This window comes from Corvus moneduloides, chromosome 6, assembly GCF_009650955.1.
Source record: "Corvus moneduloides isolate bCorMon1 chromosome 6, bCorMon1.pri, whole genome shotgun sequence".
In the NCBI taxonomy this organism is placed as follows: Eukaryota; Metazoa; Chordata; class Aves; order Passeriformes; family Corvidae; genus Corvus; species Corvus moneduloides.
This window is the reverse complement of record NC_045481.1, coordinates 24856809-24882890: the sequence shown is the minus strand read 5'-3', so window position 1 is coordinate 24882890 and position 26082 is coordinate 24856809. Positions and strand designations below refer to the sequence as shown.

The 26082-nt window shown below is 35.9% G+C and overlaps 1 protein-coding gene across 3 annotated transcripts in view; it reads right to left on the bottom strand.

The window, feature by feature from the left end:
* Window positions 1-26082, bottom strand: part of SLC25A21 (solute carrier family 25 member 21) — a 237452-nt gene that overhangs the window by 152021 nt on the left and 59349 nt on the right. The window lies entirely within an intron of this gene.

Here is a 26082-nt window from a genome sequence, read left to right as displayed (position 1 = left end):
AAAATGTTCATGGCAGAACATTTACAAAGGACTGACTGACTTGTACAGCATGAGATTTTAGTGAAGAAATTATACACTATGACAAAGTTCTGCAAAAAGCAAGAGAGTGGAGAACAAGCATCATTTTAAAAAGTCTGAAGAAAGAAACTACACAGAAAAGTGAATTTTTTATTTCAGCGGAGACACCGAGGAAATTGTTCATTTCTCTTGACCTTATGACCTCACATTTTAGAAGCTTACTAAGAAAATTTACTCAAATTCTAAGTACAGGCATATAACTTGGCATCTCAAGTTGCTGTTGAAATTGTGCTGTGCAATTTTTTTACAGACAGAAGCCTGTAAAGGGAAGTGGGTTTTCTTAGAACAGCACATTCATCAAACTTCTTCTTGGTCCCATCTCATAATGTGCTTGCCAATGTATGTATGCATAGACCTATTTCTTTCCTGGAGCTGTGGAGGACCAGGGTGGACATTAACAGTTTTTGACTGACCACCTGCTCACTATAATTTTAGGGAAGGGATAGCATTCTGTTCTTCATTATTAGCAGACTGCTGAGTCATGATCTGTACATTATAATAATTTGTTCCTGACTAACCTAAGATTGAAGACTTTCTAAGACTGATGAACTGGTAGATTTCAACTTTTGGAGTAGGTAAATGTTAGGGCATGGATGGAAATGCAGCTTGCACAGAGACACTTCCAGAAAGTTCTGCGTCCACAGAAGTTTACTGAAGATTTTCAGAGATATGAACTTTTTCTGCTAGTCCACTTCTTACCCTGCACCACTGATGGATCCCTTAAGTTATTGCAATCACAGTGTAGATAAATACTTGGTAAAAACAAGCAAACAAGACATCCTTCATTTTTTATTTTGAAATTGCAGCCACCAGGATTTGATTTGACTGTCAAGAGAGTCAGTCATTCAGCTATTCTTCAGCTTGAACAGTGGTGGGAAGCTCTGGTCATCTCAGAAGGCTACAGACCTATGAGCTTGTTTCAAGGCATGGTCGTTAAGGTTCCAAGAATGCACTATTACATCCCTACAGCAAAACCAAACACTGGATGTGAGGAAATGTGAGGATTGGGTTGGTTCTCTCTCTCCCTTCCCCGTGCCCCCTCCACCCAAACCATCCCCACCGATTCAACTGTTTCTAACATGTTCTGGGAGACTTCTAGTGCAAATTAGCAAAATTCTTCCCTTTCACCACCACACTGGATAAAATACCAAATACGGAAGGTATCACATATTATTCCAGGAAAGAGATAGATCCTAAAAAGACTGAAGGTTCTGCATGCTGAATGCTTCCATTTCCAACGAGTAAACTGAGAAGAAAACCAGCTGTACGAGAGATGCTGGCCCTTCACTACATGTTTACCTATGTTTCAGATGGCTGCTGTCTGTGAGTTTCTCAAAGACCAGACACATATGTGAGCCAGTCCTTCAAATTACAATAGAAGGCAGGGCAATGTGTGCACACATGTATCTAACCAACACGATAAAATAAAGGTGTATAAATATAGTGACTTATCACACAAACATTTCTTCTTTCTGCCAATGCCTTTTGGTATCTTTTTCACTTTTCCAACTTGCTCTTTCTCTATTTTCTTTCTATTTCTCCCCCCTTCTAATGACTTGAAAAATGAATCAGAATTACAGTAGGCCATGATAAGCATTTGTGAGAAAGCAAGATTTTCCTATTTATATATCCAGAGCCTGGTCCTCTGATAACTCAAAACACAAGCTTAATCTTATTTGAAGGTTCATCACTCATAGATCAGAAATTCGTGGATTGACTATAGGCAGCAAGACCCAGCAGCATACTTAGAAGGTAAGGAAACTCAACAACAGCTTCTACTAATATCCTCTGAGACACCAAACATACACACAGAAGTACTGTATCTGCCATCTAAATGAATGCATTTCAGACATTAAAATGTGTTCTGTCAAATTTTGCCAATCTGTGTTTTCTGAAACTACACATTTTACATGGGCAAAAACAAATCTGCAAATTATCTGCAAGTTTAATGCTTAAATGTTATATTTCACTAAGAAATAAGACAGAACCTAACAGATGCACACAATAATTTTTTGTTTTCTCTAATTTTATTTAGACTTTCAGACAATAAAAAAGTGCAGCATTATTTCTGTGAACAACCACAGCTGAACAGTATTTTGTCTTTTATTACCAAGAGGTTATGTATACCTGTGCATTATACAATCTCTAAATAAAACTGGCTGATTGTAAGATTACAACAGGTTGTTCTGACACATTCACACAGCTGTGTCTCTTACTGTAATTAAATATATCATGACTCTTCTGGATTTATATACTACTTTCACATGTGAAGTTGAAGTTCTACCTGCAGTATATATTAGGTTTGCACCAGATGGGTATAAGAGATAAAAAAAATTGATGCTTTGTTCCAGAAGATATTCTTATTGAGAAAATATCTCAAAAAGACTTTTTTTTTTCCAAAGGGATTAGAGCTGCATAAAACTACTGCTATTACTTTATGATTGCCTCTATCCTGTAGGGATGAAAACTATCTCTCTCTGCAAAGGATTCTAGAAATGACACATATATCTGTTATCAAGAGGAGTAGAATAACTGATTTCCAAATGTTTGTTGTCTGTGTGAACAGTCTCTAAGTACAAGTAAAAATGTTGCTTTTTCAAATTGCAGAGAAAGCAAGCAAATAAAACAATGTTATGGGGCTAATTTTAATACTAGTGATTTATGAAGTGAGATATTCATATGAAAAACATCATTTGGCATGCACTTAATGTTTTTATCGCTTCAACTTTATACTGAATTTTGAGTCAAAACTTCAAGTAGGTCTGGGAATGACCATTTTCCAGGAGGGACCATCTTTTCCTTCCATTCACCTGGAGACCTACTAAGGCAAAATGATAACTTAGATGTTTTACAAGCTGGAAGCATCACTGGAAATGGAACACAAGCTGATGCCGATTCAGACAAATTTAGTTGATATGCACAGTTTTTGTAAAATATTCTGTTTCCACATCCCTATTTTCTGTAAGAAATACTGTTATATAGGCTCGGTTCTTCCCGAGTCATTAATCTTAGAGGCCTCAGCTGGGAATCTCAAACTGTGAAGCAGCTGTCAATGCTTAGATGGAAATGTGAGCAGCCAGAATGAACACTAGAGCTGTTGCCTGCTTGTTGCTGCCATCATGCAACAACACTCGTCAGATCTACAACATCAGAAATGCACATTTAGAGCTCCCTAAAGTGATTTAAACAGCTGCTAGATTTAGAGACTTTTCTACTTGTAAATATTCAATATTTTCAGTTTAAAGACTTTTTCCAGTGAAAATGTCCCAAATTGTAGAAATTCAAAAGAAAAAATTAATGCTAATTCTTTTCTTTCTTGTAATACTTTGCTGTCTCAATCAGAAAAAGGATTTCTTTAACTTCTCTGAAAATACAGAAAAAATCAATAACAAATCAAAAAATGTTCTCTAATTGTTTTTAAGGACAATTCTAATTTTTCTGCATTACTTTTTATCTTCACTGACTTATAAATCAAAGAAAGAGAAGCAGCTATTTTGAAGCTGTGGTTTGTATCCTTGTAGTAGGCCAACTTGCATGCACAATAAGATGATACGTGAGGGTGTTGACTGTTCTTATGATCTCAGACCCAGGCTGCACATTTCTATGCAATGTTTTGCCAGGAAATTCATCATACCTTGGTCACTGAAATGCAGTATCATAAATTCACTTCCAATTAAATTGGCCACATATTGCCTATTTTGCTCCTTATCCTTGGAGGCTGCCAAAGGAGGTAGAGAATGCTGGACCATAACCAGAACTTTAAATTCATGGGAATTTATGTTTGTGAAACAGCATGCTCCTTGGGCCTATAAGCAAGAGATAGACATGGAAGCAGAATTAGAAGCCAACACACTGTGAGCAGTTGATGAATGTGTCTAGCTTTGTAAAGAGTCACATCTGGTATTATAACTCTTTGCCTCTCCAAGTTTGGTAAGCGAATAACATACAGTCTTCTTAAGAATTTTGATTGCAAGAAAAAAAAGTTTGACACACAAACCTTATGAAAACATGCTTCATACAGGAATTGCTAGCTCAGGAGCTGAGTCGGAGGTTTAATGATAAGTATGATGAAGTTTGGTAAGCAAGATATTGCTTTCTCTTCACACTTTCCAAGACAAAGACTGTCCTGGATATAACCAAAGTGTAATCAGCTTTTTCTTATTTTCCTCTTGCTGTCTACTTCTGAAGATGGTTTGTAGTTGCTCCTGGTAGTAAGAAGCTTAGCAAAACAAGGATAGAAATGAGGATTTAAAAGAAGGAATCAGATGCCACTGGCTAATATTGACATAGAAGTTAAGAATCTAAAAAGAGAACAGTTTGAAAATAACTGTTTACTGACGTAGCAAAGCCAATTATCTTCAAATGATTACCTGCAAATTGATCAGCTACAAATTCACAGGGCATTATTTCCTAATTTTACAAGAAAATGATGTAATGATTAATTTTGTTAGTTTAGGGATTAAGAGGACTCAAATCTAAGAGGTACTGCACTGTTTTCACAAAACAGCTTTTGCGTTTTCTGAAATAAGTGACTCACCCACAGATATGCTTTTACCATTATACATGAAGTAGTATCAGAAGATATTGAAAGCTGTCTTGTTTGTAGAAGACAGGAAAAGATAGTCTTCTAATCACCTCAGAACAGGAAAGGTAACCTTGCCTTGGAACAATGGCTGTATTCTTCCCTTTATTCTTTTCATACCTGTTTTATAAGTGTTGGTCCTACCTTTAAATGTCAGCCAAAGGAGATGAAGAAAAAAATAAGAGAAATTTTGAAATGTAATGCATTTTTATGAAATACAGCGTTTCCCTTCTAGCTCTCAGGAAAGGTGACAACTTCTGTCTAACATGCAATTTATATGCCAAAGTTTGAAGCAAAAACATCTGCATAGAAAATTCCTGCCGAAACAAAGTAACTAATAATTTTCTCAGAGCAGAAAAAATGTATTCACTTGTCCAAAACTCTGAACATTAGCTTTATGTCTATGCACCAAAAAATGCCATTAACAAAATATTTGGAATGCTATCAGAGTTTAGCTTTCAATTCAAGCCTTTTCTAACAGTCGTAACTAAAAGTGGGGATAACATCCATAATGTTGAAAGTTTCACTTTGAAAAAGCTTTTACAGATGTATGCTTTCAAAACAGATTTTATGTGTGGAATTTACTTGGAGAGTCTTTCCATGAGAACAACAGCGTGCCTGCTGAACACGTTCAGAATACAAGTCTGCAGCCAGAACCACCAAACTCAAGATGGCTGTGAACAAGTCTGGTCCGTATAATAATTTTGTCTTCCTTTATGGGTGTTCACAAAGTTGATTTTCTCTATTGCCATTGTACAGTTCTGCAGAAGTGCATAAAAGCCAGTGTTGAGGACGAACTCTGAAACAGGGCTTACAAACTATGATGAATCTTTTACAATAAGACCAGTTACACAGGCACATAAATAATAAAGTGTAGTCGGTGAGGAGGAAATCTCTATGTATGTACATTTTTAGGTACTTTTTGAGATATACTGGATCAGCATAGTCTGATCAAAAGCTACTGAGAATTCCCCAACTATTCATCCCCTTTATGCACAGGGAATACTGGATTCATATCATCTGTCATAATCCATTCTGCATGCCCTTGCAGCATATCTAGTTTGGCTTTTCAACATTTTTCTCCATCTTGTTTGTTTGGTTCATGAATGGAGTCACAAAAACATTGTATATTAGGAGTCGTACACTGATCTTGTCCATGGCAGGGGGTTTGGAACAAGATAATTTTAAGATGCTTTTCAACCCAAACCATTCTATGATTTTATGATCTTGCTGCCCTTTGCAAAACACCAAAGCTATGAATTGGATGCAGCCAAGAGAGGTGGTTTGAACCTACCAAATTCACATCTACCATATCCAAACTTTTTTCATCCAAGGCTAGACTCCCACTGCAATTTTAACCTTCTTTGGAATTCTAAACTTCAATGTTACTGTTCTACAGCATCCCCAAGATAGCATTCTTCAAAAAATGTGATGGCTGTCTGATGTGTCCCTGCCTGATGCCTTTAACATTTTGGAAATCAGCAGCTTGCTGTTCTGCAAAAGTGAGTTGATTTGGCTCCCTTGATAAATGCTAGTTTTTCACAGCCAAACTCAGACACAACAGTGTGCTTTTACAGCTGTCTTGTTTGCAGATTTGTATGTTTTTGTCAGATTTGTACAGTACAGACATAAAATGTAAGGCACACTGAGTCCCAGGTTCACTGTAGGCAGTTTATTGAGATGTAAATATCAGTAATTATTTATGGTTTTCAAATCATTCACAGGTTGCCTTTCAATCATTTTGATAGTCAAAATTGTTTCACAAAGTAGCTCGGACAAGCACTAAAATGCATTAAATCAAGTTAATTGCAATATCACCCTTTTGTCAGTGGCTATATCACTTATCTCTTAGCTTTATTTATCAGAGGCTTCTCCTTTTCACTAAGCACTATATTCCCAAACAATGCCTAAACAAAAGGAATCCTCAAAGAAAGCAGCATTCTGTTTACTGGAATATCTGCATATCTTTAATTTTTATAGAGGCCCTACTATGATAATTTTCAGTACTTTAATTTTTGCCTAATAGTACTTTCCTTAATATATAAGACCTTTCATCCAACTTTTAACCAACAAAGAAAAGGATATGTCCTCAGATACTTACAGCTTTTCAACAAGTGGGACAGCTTCATCAGAATGCTTTATAAACAATAAATGAAGGGATTCTTACAAAAGATCCTGAGAGAGCGAAAAATTATTCCTTTTGCTTAAGAAAAATATTTTGCTCAAGGTTAGATAGAAAGACTTTGAAAATATTAGAAACTAAAGATAGATTTCCTGAATCTCTGTCTTAGGACTTTAACTACAAATCTTCTTGCATCGGTACTGACTACGAAGTGTCAACATGACTGACAATAAGCCTCCGTACTTGTTGATTCATCTAAATTTCTTTTTAAAAGTAAGTAACACCTATCTGTATGATCAGAGAATGCAAATCGGCAATTTTTATATGAAAACCTGTTCTAATGAACCATATAAAAAACAGTCACAGGCTCCAATGGATACAGTAAGCATCACCAGAAACAACTCAATAACACGTTTAAAGACTGGGCAAATTTCCTTCAGTGTTCGACAGTAGGGATAGTCTAACCACAATTTTCATTATGTTGCAAGCTTGATACTTGTGAGAGGAGGAAAAATCAAAACAAGAGAAGGAACATTTTAACTACTTCCACAGAATAAAAATTCAAGAGAAAAAATATCAGGACTACTAAACTAATCTTGCTTTCTATAATGTCAAATTTTCTTTCTGGCAGTATTGAGATATTCAGTTTTCCAAGATTAAAAAAATTAATTTCCTAGCATGCCAATTATATTATTTTTTAAAACTTAAAACATATTGTGATATCAAACATAATGTTACAAGCTGAAAATAAATATTGAAAATACACACACACAAGTCCACACAAAATCATTGAAATATAACATTTTATCATATCGAACGCCCACATTTTTGAAATGAATTCAGAAAATTGTTGGATTAATTTCTATTCTTATTATTGAGAAGTTATCAAAATAAGCTGCTCCCACAAAACTTTTTTATTGCATCAAGACTGCATTTTTATCTTTTATAGAGAAGTCTGTTCCATTAAAGATATTTTAACCAGTCCAGAACCAGATGAGTTCATGTAATCTGCTGGAATGTGTTACAGAGTCTACAGAGGGTTTGAACAATTAGTTTCTGTGGTTGGGAAGCCCTGGCTCTTCAATTAGTGCCTAAGAGTTGTGGAGTTTTGTTTCCACTCCTTGAATACCAAAAGAATGATCAGGATGTTGGTCCATCACATACATTCAAGAACCCAAGAATGACTGAGTTACATACTGAAAGCACACAGGAGTAAACCATAGAAAGGAAATGCACGCAAAGGCTGCCCCAAAAGGTCTCCTGCATAGAGATTAAGGTGGAACAGGGCCATTTCAAACCTGTGCGGTTGCTTTCTTTAAAAGAGAAATAATATATTTCTAAATCTAATCAAAATACAGCACCAGTAGTAATGTTAGCAGTCACATATTCCTTCTTCATTCTGTAAATACTGAGGCTCAGAAGAGAAGCCAGCTTAATTAAATGCTTCCATCAAAAATGAGTAATATTTTCTGCTCCTTCTGCAGCTTGTCTGTGGAATAAATTAAATATCTTTAAGACTGAAGTTTGTCTGGTCTTTAAACATACTTGCCCAAAAATACTGCTAGATACTATCATTGGCCTTGGTCTCAACACCTGTGCAGCAGCCAAAGCTCCTGTGTTGACCTGGTAGAGCTCAGGCATTAATACACTGTTGCCTTTACACTTCAGTTGATTTGGAAGTAACTTATTCCACCAGAGGGGTATTCCATTAGTGTAGGTTGGTCCTAAGACGCAGTGTGTGTGAGGATGTGAGGACTGACATCACAAAACAGACCACTTGTGTATTTTTTTCTTTTGTGTGATTATTATTATGCATACATGCTTGTTTCTTAATCTATCTCTATAGTTTACAGTTTACTTGACCCTACAAGAGCAAGTTACAGAATATTTGCCTATACATGAACATTTGGCAAAGCATATTTTTCTAAATAAGACATTGTTCTATTCTCACGATTCATATAAAAGATCTCATACTATTGTGGACATTTAAGAGTTATCCAGGAAAATACCTAACTACACAAAAATGTCTGCTTTAATTTATTGATTCATTTTGGACCATCATGGGAAACTTAGGGCCTAAAAATATCTTACCCATAGGCTTTATGTTCGCATTTCATATGTACTGGGAATGACTGACTGTACTAGAGGCCCTTGGTACCTGTTGCTGAAGTTTCAGTACTCAGTATTTTTCTTGGACTGGACTTGCAGCCAACTGGTTGTAATTGACCCTCTACTGGGACAAGTTAGGATAAGAACATATGCCTTTCCTTAAAAAGAGAGAGAGTGAAAAAGAGAACGAGAAATGGAGAGAGAAAGAGAAATATCACCAGTATTTATTTTAAGTTGCCTTCATTTCCAACTTTTCTGGCAGCATGTCAAGCTTCTGTCATAATGCAGAACTACAGTTAAAAGCAGCTCCTGGAAAAAAAGACTACATGAGGAATTCTACCTAACTAAAATATAAAATTTAAGAATGGAGCAAAAGAGTTATTTCTGCCCTGTAGCATAGACACTCCACTTGATATTGCCATAAGATTTCTGCATATAAAATGCCAGGCTGGCATCTCTTTTTAGGGCAGTCATTAGTCAATTTGTCATACTTCATGCAATCATAAATTACTAAATTATAGCTGCAAATGTGAAAACCTCCAATAGTCCTTTACCTCAGGCCAACTATTTCTAGGCTAAACAAACTTGACACCGGGCTTCAGCAGCAATTGTAACAATTCCATGAGAAACTCAAGGGAATTACTGGCTGTACCATATGAAAATATGCAAATTCTATCTAATTTTTAGTCTATGAAAAAGGAACTTTATTTTTATTAAACTTTGGCATGCACAAAAATACATTAAAAAACAAAGGTAGTGTCTTTGCATGAATCTTTCATACAACACATTAAGCTTTGGTGCACGTAAATGGAAACTATCACCATTTTATCTTCACTGATGAGCTCACACTCACACTAGCTTCATTCTCATTTTTGGCATAGGAAGGAAACCTTCCTCTGAAATCAGCAGTCCATTCCTAATGGAACTCAACATCCCCTTGTTCCTGTCCCAGTGCCCAAATACAAGTAAACCTACTGGAAGCCATCCTTTTCTTCTTCAGACATATGCAAAAGTTTTCTGTTTTGAAAACTGCCAAACATAAATATCTTCCTACTAAAGAAATATCAAAACTTCACATTTTCATACCCAAATTTAAGCATTAAGTTGCAAAACACTGACTGACGAAGTCTAGTCCCTCCTCAGACAGGTGAAATTCCTTAATTAGGCATTGAAATGCTCCAACCTTTATAAAAAATACCACAATGGGAAATACCCTACACAGCCATAGGCTCCTCTGGTATCTTTAATAAGTACAAATATTTAGTGGCACTATCAGGCTTTGCTTCCAAAAGACAAATCAACAGTATCTCAGTATCTGTTAATGCTACATTAGGACACTGATGCAACACTTAACAGATAATTTAACCTCTCCCTGTGGTATCCACAACTCCCAAAACAAAAGCCACCCATTCTTGACTGACAGTTCAACCTCAACAGCAGCTTTGTTTGCAGGCAAGATGAGTCCTTCTCAAAGTCATTGATCAGAGCATTAAAACCAGCACAGTCCTTAGCTTAGACAACATTCTAATGTCATATAGAGACTTATATAAGTCTCTATAGTGGCTTACAATGGATTTATGAACAAAGAGCAGGTATATGTAACCTAATGTTTTCTAGCTGGATGGAAATAGATGTTCCTTCTTAGGTGGTAAATGGCTGTTGAGCAGCTGCATTTCCCAAAAGGCAAAACAAGGAAAGGCCTCTTCCGCAAGGAAAAAGCAGTACTTGTGTTCCATGCACACGCTTCTTACCCTCCTGCAAACTGCTTGGCTCATGTCTCTCAGTCCTCCCATTCCTGGCTGGCCCTAGCTGCATTTCTGGGCCCATAGGAGCTGTAATGGACTTACAGGCTATGTAATTGCTGTGGGTGATTTCATCAGCAGCGGCTGCGCAGCCTTGGGCCGGGGGGAGGTAATATTAGATGACAACAGAACATCTGTTCAGTTTTAATTTAACATACCAGCCACTCATGGAAAAAACATTTTTCCTAATTGTTGGTATGAAAGTCAGGATGGCATTAACATGGACAAAATGCCTATGAGCTACGTTGCCACCCGTGACAGCAGGTACAGCTGGAGTCTTTGGAAGTACTCATAATAAAACTGGCCTCAGCTGTCTTGCAGTCCCAGCTCAGGTATTCACCCATCCACCATCAAAAGGAAATTGGCTCCTGACATACAAGTAGCTCTCCAGAGAAATTCCTGAATAGTGCATGGGCACTTTACAGAAGGAAAAAATATAGATCTCATACTACTTTTTACACTGTTGGCAGGTGAAGATAATTAAAAAATGTTAAATTATGCAGAATGAGAAAAGTTTTCTGTATCTCTATGTCTTTTTTTTTAAGCAGAAACTTAACCTCTCCTATGGATTTAATGCCATAATTTGTTGCAGCCAAGAGGTTTATAAGAGACATGTTATCAAAAGTGGTATCATCAAGAAATTGTATCAGAAGACACTGTTTATGTACAATTATGCCAGTTTTTTCTTTCCCTGCCCCCCCCTTTTTCTTTCCCTCTTTTTGTTTCCTTTGCATAGATCCACTTAATTCCATCTCTTCGTGTGGGCAAAAGCTGACAGTTGCATGACAAGGAATGTTTCCCTTTATAAAAGCCTACTTCCTCTCTGTGTAGTCTTAGCCTAATTGAAATGTTTCCTATTAAGCTCAATCAAGGCAGCAATTATCTAATTACTCACTTATGCTTTTCCAGTCAAAAATTGTACAACCAAGCATATTAGAGGGCTGCATACATATTTATTATTGTTTTTATATGTCCCTGTTTAGGTTTAAGAAGCAATCAAACATTTTTACAGTACTTTTGTACTGCCTGTAAGTCTGTTTGCTACAATTTTCTACTACAGCAGGTCACAAAACCACTTCTATGCCTCCCACCAGTTCCACAGTAGGTAGACAGTAATTTCAGAATCAAGTTACAAACCCATTTCATACCAGTGGGCTTTGCATAAATAAGTTTGTAAAGAAGAAATGATCCAAGGGAACTTTCAGGTCTTCTAAAATGCACCACACATATGAAAAATCAAGTCAAAATGGATTTTACAAGGCCTCCAAAAAACCCACATCTTCTATACCTAGATGTTTTCTTCAGAAGGATCCTTGAAATCAAGAGTATCAATGCTGCAGGTGGTCTATATTCTTCAAATGAGATATGCAATGAACTTACTGCCAAAAAGTACCATGAGGTCATCAATGACTACATTTTTTTACTAAAGTACAAAAGAAATTACACTACATACATGTACACCATGCCAGTCTTGGTTGGCTATCAAGTTCTTGCTCTATATGTAGACTGTTATAATGTTCTTATTTCTCTGAAAAAAAAATACTTCTTATCGATAAATTATCTTTTTAAAAATTGTGGAAGTTTTTAATGCATGATACTTTGTTTTAGAATGCCTCAAGACCTTCTTGCTCTTAAAGGCATGAACAGAATTGTATTAAAATGTCATCACACAACCTTTAGACAATGCAATACTTAATGACTGGAATTAATTTTACTGATTATCTTTTCAAAACTGACTTGTGACTTTGGACACCATAGTTTCTAGGCTCATAACTTAACACAACATATAATAATAGCTACATTTTCAGAATGGTGCTGGGCAACCATCCATAGAAACTTAGACCTTTTTCCCTACCCCAGTTTAAGAACTCAAAATCTATGTCCCTTTTTCATGGGCACTTGAATAGCATAGTTTGGAACATGAAAACTTAAAGTTCCATTTGAAGCCTAGAAAATTCTTCCCAGGTCCAAAATAACCTTGTTTTCTAACTGAGCATTCTCAGAGTGGTCCTTCCAACACAGTTTTAGCTATAAAACACAGTACTTCTTCAGTAGCCTCACGCTGGTTGGTTTTCATACAGAAACCTATATTCTGTGTGACAGATTATAGCAGAAACCCAGCCACAGAAAACTTCTGACGGATGTTGCAGAAATACCACAGCTTTGACTCTTCACATAAGGCTTCCTGCAACGCATGACAAAGACGACTGAAAAACTCCCTTTGATTTCATGTGGTCCATAAACAAAAGGCAAAGCCTTTTTATAACACTCACCAGTGTAAGAATAAAAGGACAGGACATACCAGCTAAACACTTGCTGCTTCCCCCAAATAGGGCCTAAAAGGGCACAAGACCCTTTCACCTTCACATCAGTACTGGGGACACTGCGCTCACGTGTAAGAGAACAGCAGTGTTCTCTGCAGCGGGGAAACCTCAGCCTTCCTGCAGGGATTCTGTCTTGGGCTGCAGAACATAAGCCAGTTCAAGCCCATTCACCCTCTCCTCCTTCACAGGCCACAGACAGATCGTACCCATCAAAGACAACTTGGTGCTTCTTTAAAGTTCCAAGTTACTTTATCAATAAAGACTGCTTTGAATACTTATGGGAGTGTTTAACCATTTTAAATAGAAAGAAGCAAAAAGTACAAATATTAAACATTTCATGAAAACAAAATTACTTATCAGTCAGGGTGCAAGAATTAATGTTGCAGAACATGATTCTAGAATTACAATTGAATTATACCCTGTGCATGAGACATGCTACATGTACATGGTTTTAAAGCACACACACACATTGAGTCTGGAAACACTTAGCAGTGACAGCCTGCACTGGTGTGTAGGAAACATCTTTAATTTCTAGACCCAAGACATCTAGGACAAAAGTAGAACTAAACTGTGTTCATCACATGGCTACCCTTTATTAACTTGCAGACTATAATACTTTTTTGTCATCAAGTTTTGAACATATCCTGTTGTCTAGTTTTTAAAGTGAAAATGTTCATTCTTAGGAGAAAGGATAATTTTACAGAAAAAAAAGAATACTTATACAGTATTTCATAAATTCATGAAATGCAATGTTTTTCCCACCACCTGACTATGCTGTTGTTTCATATACATTATCAACAAAAATACAGCTGCCTGAAGTTTCTGGAAGATATATGTACAGAACATACACTCACACCCCATATACAGGAAGTTAATATCCATGTGAAAAATTGAAGAGGTATGTAATACTCATGACTGCATCACCTGCCCACTAATCCAGCTCCCTGGGAGTTACTCTAACATTCCAAACTCCTGAGTAGCCTCCAACAGTTGCCACTGAAAGGAAAAGCAATAGAAAGTAAAGAAAAATAAGGAAAACAGCCCTAAACTGCCAAACATGACAGTGAAATGCTTCTCCTTTTCATTTTCTCTTACATCTCTACAAGATATTTCCCTAAATTAAACCGTGAGCCACCTCCATCTGCATAACAGGATAAACAAAGCCAATTTTAACTGAATTTTGAACTTCTACCTGTAGAAGTGATACAACACCAAAATCCAGCCCTTTTCCTGATGGAGTTTAACATTAGAATGGCATTGACTAAATAGATTTATTCTAATAACTGCAGCTATGATGAACAGTTCCAATTTTAAAAAGCATTGAAAGAGTCAGAATTCCCAACATCCCAATGCAATGACTGCTATATCCTTAAGAATGAGCACAAAGAAATAGTCAAGGTGCACAGAGATTTTAATTCCAATTTAAAACCCCCCAACCCTACTATGATATTACAATATAACTTTCAGGGCAAAACTGCTGTAATTACAGCAAAAATACAATCCCTATAATTCTTTATATTACAAGAGAAAGACTTTCTTAATCTGTATCTTTATTAGGGCTTGTCAATGATAGGAAACTTCTTGTTGCCACCAGTAATAATCTGGATGGCACAGAACATGGTAAGATATTGAAAGTTTCCTAGAGGATTTTGAATAATGATACATAAAAATGTTTAATCTCATAAAACACTCTATGGCATTACTGTAGTTTCCTGTTTAAATAAAAAAGTCTGTAGAGCAGGTACACCTCAGCTTTAATCAGTTCTGGTCCGTATATTAGATGTTATCAATAAGAAATTTTTAGAATGGTGTCCACTGTCTCATGTCTATCCAGTAATATCAAATCCTGTAAACAGCTCATAGATGTAACACAATGACAAGAAGAGTGGTGCTGAATTCAAGTTTTAACTGTAAAGAAGGTAGATGCTCCAGCAGAGAAGTCATCAGCCAAGAATTCTGGTATGGATGGTTATTTTCTGAATTGTTCATTCTTCTGTCAATAAGCTATCTTAAGTTATCTATGATTTAAAACATGTTATAAATTTTTGAAGTATAAACTAACCTCAATACTTTTGACTTGAGCCCAATACATCTGCCACAATGCTAAGAATATTTTTTTCACTGCTAGGCTTGTCAAACACTGGAATAGGCTCCCCAGATGGGCTGTGGAATCTTGAACTTAAGAGATATGGCAACTCAACTGGATATGGCCTGAGCAGTCTTATCTGACTTTGAGCTGCCTTAAGCTGGACCAGATCGCCTCCTTATTACCAGAATAATATAGTCATGTAAGCGCTAATCGTAGTAACCATAATATTAACAACAAACTGAGTATGCAAGACAAAAAGCTCCACATGATACGTACACTAAACAAAGTAAGCATCTCAAAATTTCCTATGAATATGTACACCAAGTAAAATGTCGAATTTTTCAATTACACCTCTGTTTAGATTTCCTTGATCTTATAGATAGAGCTCTGCCATGACTGTGCGACAGATGCTACTCAGACGGAAATTCATTCAATCTCATAAACAGTTTAAATGATACATTTGAATGAGGATAAATTTTTAATTTAAACATTTTAATTCAACTGTAGTGATTACTTGGATATACAGAATAAAACTGACTCCTTTTACAAAAATAATGCTTTCAAAAATATTGAGGATTTAAAAATTGTATGGAGTAGTTTTTAAAAAAAGTTAAGGTACACACAAAGCAATACAAATCCAGAAAGAAAATGCAAATAAAAGGATATTACAGCTCTGTATTCTATTAGGATTAAAATTACATAATCGCTAAATAATTAATAAAATAATTGATTAATATTTCTATTTTCATTACATATGTTAATACATAGAGAATTTTGACAGTTAATACCAATAGCTGAAGGAGAACAAAGTACAAACCATAATATTTAACCTAAAAAAGTTCTTCATACTGCTGAGCATAGATGCAATGGAAATAAATTAAAGAATTATTAAAAATAACTACTGCTTGTTAATTTTTCCTGAGGCCAATAAAATTGAAATGTAGAAACGTTAGGAGCATAGAGGGAAAGGACTAGAAGAATTAAAATACTTAAAATCTTTAAATCATTGCAAAGTCAGTAAGGCCAAGGGATTGAGAACATTACAAAAGTCCCAATTGTACATGTGAAATAAAAGAATGGATAAAACATATGTAAAATGTGAACATTTTTATATTAAAAAGAACAGTGTTTCAACTATTATTGCTCTGTCTGATTAGCAAACTGATATAAGAGCAGCGAAGACTGGAAAGCATGATCTGTACCATTTACCTCACTGATTCCCAAGAAAAACATGATGTCATGATTCTGATGGTAGGTGGTCTTTGAAGAGAATATGTTGATTTCACATAACACAGGCTCAATTTAAAGTGTATATGGAAATAGACAACGCACATCCAGAGCACAAACCACATGATATTACCTTTGTACACAGATATGTAACAGTGCAAATTCCTCCAAATTAAAGGTTAAACTGCTCCCAGAGGAAGAGCAGTCTAGCCAGCCCCACAGCAATGTAATCACATTACAGACCCCAGAGGAAGTTTGAAGCCATGGGGACAATTGCCTTTGGACTCCACTGTAGAGAGAGACACTCCTGCCAGTAGCTGATTTTCCACAAGCAAGAATCTGTGTTTAAAAACAGTTCTAATCCATTTTGCAGCAAGCATCACAGCCTAAACACTAAGATGAAGCTGGAAACGGTCAAAGTCTAGCTGCCTTATTCATGTGGAACTGTTTCCTATGTTCTCACTAATAAATATTCAGCCAGTGTAGTTTTCCTTTTGTCTTTTTTTTTTTTTTTTTTACTTTATCTCCCTTTGGAATTTTCCATTAAATGATCATTAAATAGAGAAATTAGTCAGCTCCTCCTCTTCTACTAGTTTAACAACTCCAACTTGCTCATGTTTGTTTGCCTTTTTGAATTCCTGGCAACATAACATCCCACTCCAAGCAGCACAGGTGAAGGATGAGCCTCTACTGGTACAACTATTCTCTGGGACTCATCTAGCATCCTGGAAGGCAGGGGATAAATCTCTTCAGGCTGGAGGCAATTCAAACCACATCTACTTTTTGTGCTTGTCAATAGCAATTACACAACAAAGAGGGCAGCTGCATCCCACTCTCAGAAGACACATTCTCAGTTTGGATCCCAGCTGGATGAAGTACTCACTCTGCAACTCTAAAACATGCATCTCAACTGAAAAGTGGATCAAGAATCCCACCCCCCCACCCCCCCCCATGGTCCCAGGGTACCAACTTTCCCTTTCCCTTTAGACACACTAGTTTTCTCCATTGGCTGTTGCAGTTGCTTAACTCCCAACTCTGTGTTCTTGTTATACTTGTACAACTAATTTTGTCATTCTTAAATTGAGGGCAGCAGGTAGGTGGCCTGGACATCCTCCTGTTAGGCTCTTTTTCTATCACCCCCTAATTTGATGCTGCAGAGACTCAGAGCTGTCAGTCCCCAGTTCCAGCCATAGTGCATGAGAAAGAACACTGTGAGCCTAATGGCACAATTTGCTAGCAGCTGTGCCTCAAAGTCAGCAGGAGAGAAACAGTATTTTGTGGTAACAGTGCCATACAAAATAATCATAAGCAGCACATGGCAACTTTATTCTGTCTATTTCTGAATCTCACTCTGTTCCTGAGGTAAGTGTATGTTGTAGCTCAACTTCTGGCCGTCAAATAATTACAGAGAACTTCCACTCTAGCCCTGGCAAGCTCCTTCCAAAGATCTAGAAACTCGCTTCAAAAGAAACTGCCACAGAGCATTTTCTCTAGTGGCTTTTCATTCAGTTTGGCATAGCAGTCATCTTTTCTGTCCAATTGTTTCTCAGCTAAAAGCACATCCTTTTCTCAACTGCCAGCTAATTCATTTAGTTAAGGGACATGCAGCCAACATGTCACACTTTCCAGCTTACTTAAAACTCAGTCTTATAACACCTTCTTCTTTCGCATGAGGAGTCATTAGTGGGGTTCAGTATAAAGTCATATTTCCTTTAGATTTAGTCTCAGCAAAAATATTTGTCTGCTAATGCAATAATTGCCAAAGCATATTAAAAATGGATAAGTGAGAAAGTACATACATATGACATACATATGAACATACACACCATACAATGATGTGAAGAAGCCTAACAATTAATTCCTTTTTCATTCACTAAATACAGCATATCCTCAATGTTAGACACTCATATAACTTCATCTAAATCTACTAAGTTTTATTTATAATGGCCTTTCACAAAAGTGCTAAGGATGGACCCAGTGATGCCAGATGTTGAGAACTTTCAATTCCAATTAATTTTAATGAGACCTGAAAGTATCCTGAATGTCCACCCCAGTTGCTAGATAAGTAATGACCTTCAGTCACACTGGAATTTCTGAATCCTAGTAAAATTATGCAAAAAGACAGCATACACAGCACCAAATTAAAGCAGATAGGTTCACCCTATATTCAATTCACTGTTAAAACTGTCCACTTTCCCACTCTCTCCATGAGTGTGATCCTTTTCTACCTGTTTCTCCTCTCTGTTTTATTCTACTGCAGTGACCAAGGAAAAAACCAGATGCACAAGCTCATGCTAAAAAACTGAAATGTCTTCCCATGCCATTCAAGCTTCACATTATTTCAGATGCCTGACTCCCTGCACAATACTGTGAACTGTGATCTAAGTTTTGAGAATATGGTGGTACTACACAGTTGAAGGTTTTTAGAGGATAAGGAAGGAATATTTGCTACTGATCCAATTTATCTGAAATGAAATCATTTTCTCACCCTCCCAGCAGGATTACAGAGACAGGCAGACTTGAATTCATACCAATATGAATTAGAAATCTAATATTAAAAGTAAAATAACAGAACGTGCATTTTCTCACAAGCTGCAGTTAATACATAGCAAATACAGGCTAAAAACACTGTTTCCCACAGATATATGAGGTTTTCACCTACATTTCTATGGAAAGGGGGAATACTGAAGCTTTCAGACTTCTTGCCTCTCTTACAGCTGGAAACAGTGATAGGAACTGTAAACTCAGTTTGGAGAAGGACAGACTGAGGGCATCTGCCTCAAATTATGCTGGGAGCAACTGTGACATAGTATGCTTGTGCTTAAATAGATGAATTTCAGTGCACTGCCAAGATTATGATTTCTAGTCTGCCTCTATTTCTTTTGGCTCTAAGCAAGGCAGAACCAGAGACGCTCTATGACTTTCCTAGAGAAATAAAAAGGGCAGACACAGAATCCAGTTATCTCAATTCAACTAGTTAACATGCATCAGCTGAACCATGGTAACTGCCTTTGTGCCCATGCTTAGCCCTAGGAATATATGCTTGTTTGATTTGCAGGCCAAACTATTGACAGAAGGCTAAATTGTAAAGCAGTAATAAAATGTTCTTATCGTTGAGCTTTTGGAATCTAGAATTAAAACTGAGGATCACTAAGCTCCTCATTCTGCACATTGGTTTTAAGAAACCCATGGAGCAGTACCAAGGAACACACCACACTTGTATTTGCTTCTCCCAAGAGTCTGATATGATATATCAAGAACTGAACAGTAAACTGCTCCAAAATTACTCTGTAGTAAACGGAAGTCAACCTACTGGTTTGGGTCTGTCTTGCATGGATTTATTCCTGTGTTTATCTTTAAAAGAATGAGAAGCTTACCAGGGCTAATGAGGCTACTTAAGTGTATAAGACACTCCGAAATCACCAGCCTAGTTTCCTTGCATTGAGGCAGCCTTAAAACTACGTTATTTATCACATGGAGTGGCATTTATCTCATCTACTACCTTAGGCAAAAAGTCAGGCAACTAGTCTAAGGAAACAATTTCCCACTAAACCAGGACAGATAAAAGTTTCATGGGATAACATTTGCCCCCACTTTAGATACCAATCTTAGGACAGTTTTGGACAAGATGCCTCTCACTGTGCACTTTAATACAGGAAGCTTAGATAACTAGCTTAGACTAGACACTGAATTTATGCATGGATAAAATTAAGGAAAACTCTAGAAACTCAAACCATGTGTGAAAACTTAAAAATGTAGAATTGGCCACTGAATGTAAAATTATATTAACCTCATCAAGAGAGCCAGATAAAGAGCAATAGAATTAAAGCAAACAGAACCACCAAAACCATTCATTGTTGATGTTTTGGTTTTATTTTCTATTTTTTAAAACTGAGTGCATCTGAAATCAGTACTTCATTAGCAAGAATCATACATACATATATACAAACCTACCACATGTATATTCTTTTTTTAACATATACCTTTAGTTCTTGTGATAACTACAAATGAATACAGTTCTGCTGCTGTAAGAACATCCATCCCCAAAGAAATCTGACTAAAGCAAAATAATTTTACATATAAAATTTCTCAGGACTCTGCTTTCCCTGTGAGAAACTTGGAAGGCAAGGAGAAACAACAGCCGTTTTTCCACCTATTTTTTTTTCTTGTTCATCAAAACTGAACTGTTACCTCTTCAGTAACAATTCAAATACTATGGATTAACTACAAATATGACCTCCAAAATAAAAATCTAGAAAAGAGGAAAACTATTTTAATCTGATGTTTTTGAAGTAAACATTTATTTGAGAAACTTCTTAGGAATAGAAGCATATTGAAGAACCAATATACAACAGGAAGAAAACTGACTTTTATGCAGAACATTTTCTAAATCAGAATATTTTCTTTCAGATTTGGCAGAAAAATTTTGAGAGTAATGAGTTTTCAGTTTTTCTCCTTACCTTTTCTCGATGTCCAATTTTTTTACCAGGTCTGAAGGAAAGAAGCAAGAGAAAAACACAAGGTATCCCCACACAAATTAATATACTGAAACCAAAAAGGTGGCGGTGAGGACATATTTCAAAAGGCCTATATGTGCCCTACTCTTCTCAGTTCTATTAAAAAATTCCCTAGCAAATTCCAATGACAGCATAGCACATAGGACTTTCTCCAGTACAGCTCACATGCATACCTCTCCATTTAGTATTATCCTATGTGTATAGAAAAGTGCATAAGGAAATGAAATATTTATTTGCTCATGATGTTTTAAGAACATTTAATGATAAAATATACCAAAACACATAGCATATTACCCAAAACTCACTGCATCAAGGTACAACAGAAGTATCATTAAATAGGTATTACTACAATTTTAACTTAATCCTTCCAGAAAGAGGTAGATCATTAGAATGAAGATAATTTTTCTAGTCCTTGAGTACTAAGTGACTCTCATGTTCATAAGTTAACAGCATCAGACAATGACCTAGTTTCACAGCCCAGTCAGCTTTGTCAAGCTCCTGACATGCTGAAGAGCTGGACCTCTCCACACTATCAAGTATTTACATTTTGAAAGAGATGTAAGTAATAACTTCTTTCTCAGTGTTATCACCTCAGTGCTTTAGGTGTGAGTAGGAACACACTTGCAGAAATTAAGACTCCTGCTTTACAAAAAAAGGGGAAAAAGAAAAAAACAGAAGAATATTGTCTATTTAAAAAAATATTAACTCACTTTTCAAGTCAAGATTGAAGTGCATTCTAAAAAATGATATTGCAAAAACTAAGAGAAACAATTCAATTCACTTAGACTGATAAAGACACTACTACTCAAGCTGTCAGCCTTCCACTGTTTTCCAGTATGGAGAATATCCAAAAAACAAGAACTGCAGGAGCTCATTGCTTCCTTGCTTACACTCACACCCAAGGGACCTCAGCACAGAAGACAGAATCATCTGCCTTTTCTCAATAATTTGTATAATTCTGCTGTGTAGTCGAGTAATTACTACAAACTAAGACTCTCTCTTCTTGCGAGGGAGAAGGTGGATGTAGATTCACACGTTGCTGTAGGCTAATTCCTTTTCTCTGGATACCCTGACACTACAGTAATATTATTTGAAATCAACATGCAAACAACATCTTAAGTATTTTATTTCATTATGTGCAAGTATAGGTGAATTATTGTTACAGAGTTAAAATTAAAACCATACTGGGCATGAGAACTTCAACACTAGGCTTGAGCCTGCTGTGATGTGATAAATGAAGGTGCTGTAAATCTCTGCCTGTCTTTGGTTGGCATCCAACTGGAAATTGATCTCCCATCATTTTCCTTCAAAGCTTGGGTGTAACTCCAAAATCCTGGCCAACATTTCCTTTCTCAATAAAATAGGATCAACACACCTAAAGATGTGCGAGAGCTACAACAGAACTTACGGCAGATGCCACATTTGCCTACTCACTGCACCACCAATAATGACGAATGCTACTTTGTAAAAGACTCCTCAGTATTGAAAAATAGTATATAAAACCATTTTTAATATGCATGTACATATAAAATGGATTTTGAACCTAGGCAGTTTTGTTTTGGTGGGTCCCTTAACATATAAGCAGTAAAAGTTATAGGGATGTTTTATATTCCCAGTTCCTCATAGAAATGGATTTGGAAAGCTGTTTCCAATACTTTGGCAGTCTACATTTTAATAGGGAAAAATAACTGCTGATTATTATGAAACAATGAGCCACATTTCAAGTAATCCAGCCAATCAGTAGAAAGGATTTGAGGCCTTCTGGTTTATATTTGTGTGCAAACAGCTGTATTTCATTTTTTAGCCTCTTTGTTTTCCGAAGCTTTTTAACTTTTTGTCAGATAAAATCCCTGTTGTCATGGTGGCCAAGACACCAGCAAAATTAGGGTGGAAGAAGGGTGAGAGTTATAGAGGAATGGAAAGCCCCTGGTTGAAGTCTGTAAAAAAAATCCACCTCCCAAAAATAAAATGAATGTATAGAATAAGAACAGTTCATCTGTAGGTAAAATATTGACTCCAGAATACATTGCTTGATTATTGTTGTGATCTCAAATCACATTGATAACTGCCTGCTAAAAAGTAGCATAAAAAATACTGTATCACACAAACTTGACATCATAAAATTCCTAACTTCCTAATTTTGCTAACAACTTATAACTTCCTTGGGAAACTGTTTGGATTTATTTTAATAAAGCAATTGGGGAAAAATGAACACTGGAAGAATTCCAGCTGCAGTACGTGCAGTTCCTAAAAATTAAAAATAATAAAATAATTTCATTACTTTGTAGCATTTTATTGCCTCTTTTGAGATTTACTTTAAAATTTAATAAGTTTTTTGCACTATAAAAATCTGAGTAGAATTTCAGTAGGGCCAAAAAAGTCTAAATCTATCTGGCACTGCAAATTAAAATGAGCTTGGTGTTCCCAATTCAGACCTCCTGGGACAGAAGTTAATGTCACAGAACTACTGTATAGAGAGCATAAATCTGTGCTCCATATTCCAAGTACTCCATGCATTGGGCTTTCATGCTGTCTTGATTGAGCCTATGTTTTAGTGTTATGGGAAGCTTTGATTAGGAAAGATCCCAAAAATAATTAAAAGACTCAGCAGATAGCCTAAAAAAAAGAATACATCATGTTAGGCAATGGCCAGCAGAGAGGGGCAGAAGTCACAGGACAGTGCATGAATACATCTGTGCTTTCAATCTCTTCAAGAAACAGCCATTTCAGAGACCTTGGAGAACACCCAAAAGAAAATCTCAGCATTTAAATTCAGTAGGCCAAATTCAAAGACTTGCTCAGAACTCTCTGACCTCCAGATACAGCCTTCTCATGGCAAACACAGAAAGCAGTTAAAGTAACCTTTTAAATCTTTTCCCTCTGATATGGCCCAAGTTGACCCTCAAATTCCATGGGATGTTTTGCTACAAACTAATCAGAAATGCAAAACGTACTTCTTAAAAATTGTTTATGTTCTATGTAAAATTGATTTTTTTTCCCTTTAATACTAAAATTTGGTCCATCTGTTGAGAAAACAAAATATTCTAAATATATACAAAGAGTAGAACTGATTCATTCCACTAGCAATATCCTGTGGTAGATGCATTTTCATCAGTATGTTTGTCTTGCAGACAAAATGAATATCAGATGGTGGTTCTGAAAAGGGGCAGACCTAACATGAGGTGATTAGTTTCAAAAACAGATTTTTATTCTTGATAAATTATTACCAAATACAATCATCTGTTGATTGAGGATATAAAACAGATTGGTCATACCATAACCCACAGGTTAAATGAAAAACGGAAATAATAAGTTTATTTAACATAGTCTTGCAATAGGTTCCTGAGCAGTGCAAATCTAGGGCAAATAATTAGATTTCCAATTTAAAGATATACATTTGTTAAATCAGACATTTCTTGAGGTCATCGATGTCTTTATTCGCTGTTCTATCCACATTGTGTGCTATATATACACAGACTTTTAGAAATGTGTAAAAATATTTCAGCTTGTAACCAATGATTCATGTACTTTGTACAAGACTTATCAAGTGGAAATGCCATTGACATTTTATTCAATTAAAGTTGATAATTTATTACATTTGTAGATTATTTGTGGAGAAAATAAAACTGCTGGTCTACAAAAATAAATTCTAATTGAGTACTACAGAGAAAACAAAAGTGTTTCTTACACCAGTAGGAATCATAGAAGCAAAGAATTTTGACTTACTAATAGCAAGTCATAAAAATACTTGCCTAGTAGGTATTATTGAAATCATGGCATAAATAAATACGGGCATTTGAGGAAGAAATTATGCTCCTCCAAAACTATCTTCTTTTATCTTAAATCAATTATAGCAGCACTGTGTTTAACATGAAGATGAAAAAACCCCAGTGAACCTAAGTCTTCCCAACATTCACTTACAGTTAAGTAAAAACTGTGACATATTATCATCTTTTCATTGGATTCTATGACAGGTAGTTATCTAGGAAATATTCCCTACATAAAAGTTCTCATGACAATGATAAAGTTACAGCCATGAATATAAGCATTCCAAGTTTAGTAGTGACAAGCTTACAAAATGAATTCAGAGAAATTTCCCATTCTTAGAGACAGTTCTGTAAAAAGATCTTAAAAACAAAGCTACCTGCTGACTAGAAGTGTTTACCTTCTTTATGTTCCATTACCAGGAATTCTCCCACCAACCGTAAAACTTATTCTGTTCTTCTGTTAAAACTTTTTAAAATGTATGCTAAATCAAGAAAAAGCTATTAGTTTGCTTCTGTTTTAGTTATTGTGCAAAATTTTCACAAACAAGAAAAGCTTCGCCCTTCACTTACGCTCCAGCTCTCAGTAGCAGGTTTAGTCTTACAACATTCAACATTCATATACATTTTTACCATACTGGAGGAAAAAGTAGAGAATTTTGCATTCTTGAGTAGACAGAATTATTTAAAGTGAAGAAAAATCAACATAACTAATTTTACTTTAACATAATTCTGAGATTTTTAAAGTTTTCATAAACAAGTGGTTTTGGAGATTGCTTCTGAATGGGGGCAATTGAATTTTACACTTCCTGTAAAGCACTTGAAAATACCTAAGTACATAAAGTTCCACTGACATGTAAATTACAATTTTGGGTTTGTTTGGGTTTGTTTGGTTTTTTTTCCCAATAGCCTGTAATTCTGTAGTAGGTATCAGAATTTTCCCAAATATAGCTATATATTTTAATTAGGCAATTATTATATTTCAATTAGTTAATGAAACTCTTACTGTTTAGAAAAGAGTTTTGTGGCCTTTTTTTTTTAAATTTGTGCTATTCAAATTATGATAATTGTAAATTGTTTTATTTTATTCAATGGTTTTGCATTTTCATTGCAGACTTTTTCCAGATGGGAATTAATGGGGATCCCTAAGAAGTTTATTGTGGTTTCTAGCCAGTGGAATCTAAATATTTCTTGTACTGCCTTTTGAGTATCTTTTGTTCATTCCAAGTGCTATTACTCTGGATTTGATATAATTGACTCTTAAGCCTGATACTCCTCTCAATACCATCATTTGGTTCATAAGGCATGAGGCACACTGAAGTAAAGGGATCAGCAATCATCATTAGAACATCATTCATGTGAAGTTTAATTCTTCCCTCCCTATCAGCCATCTGTATTTATTCTCCTGCTGTACCCTTCTCCCCACCCCACTCATGATTTTTTGCATGGAAGAGGCTCCATGGTTCCT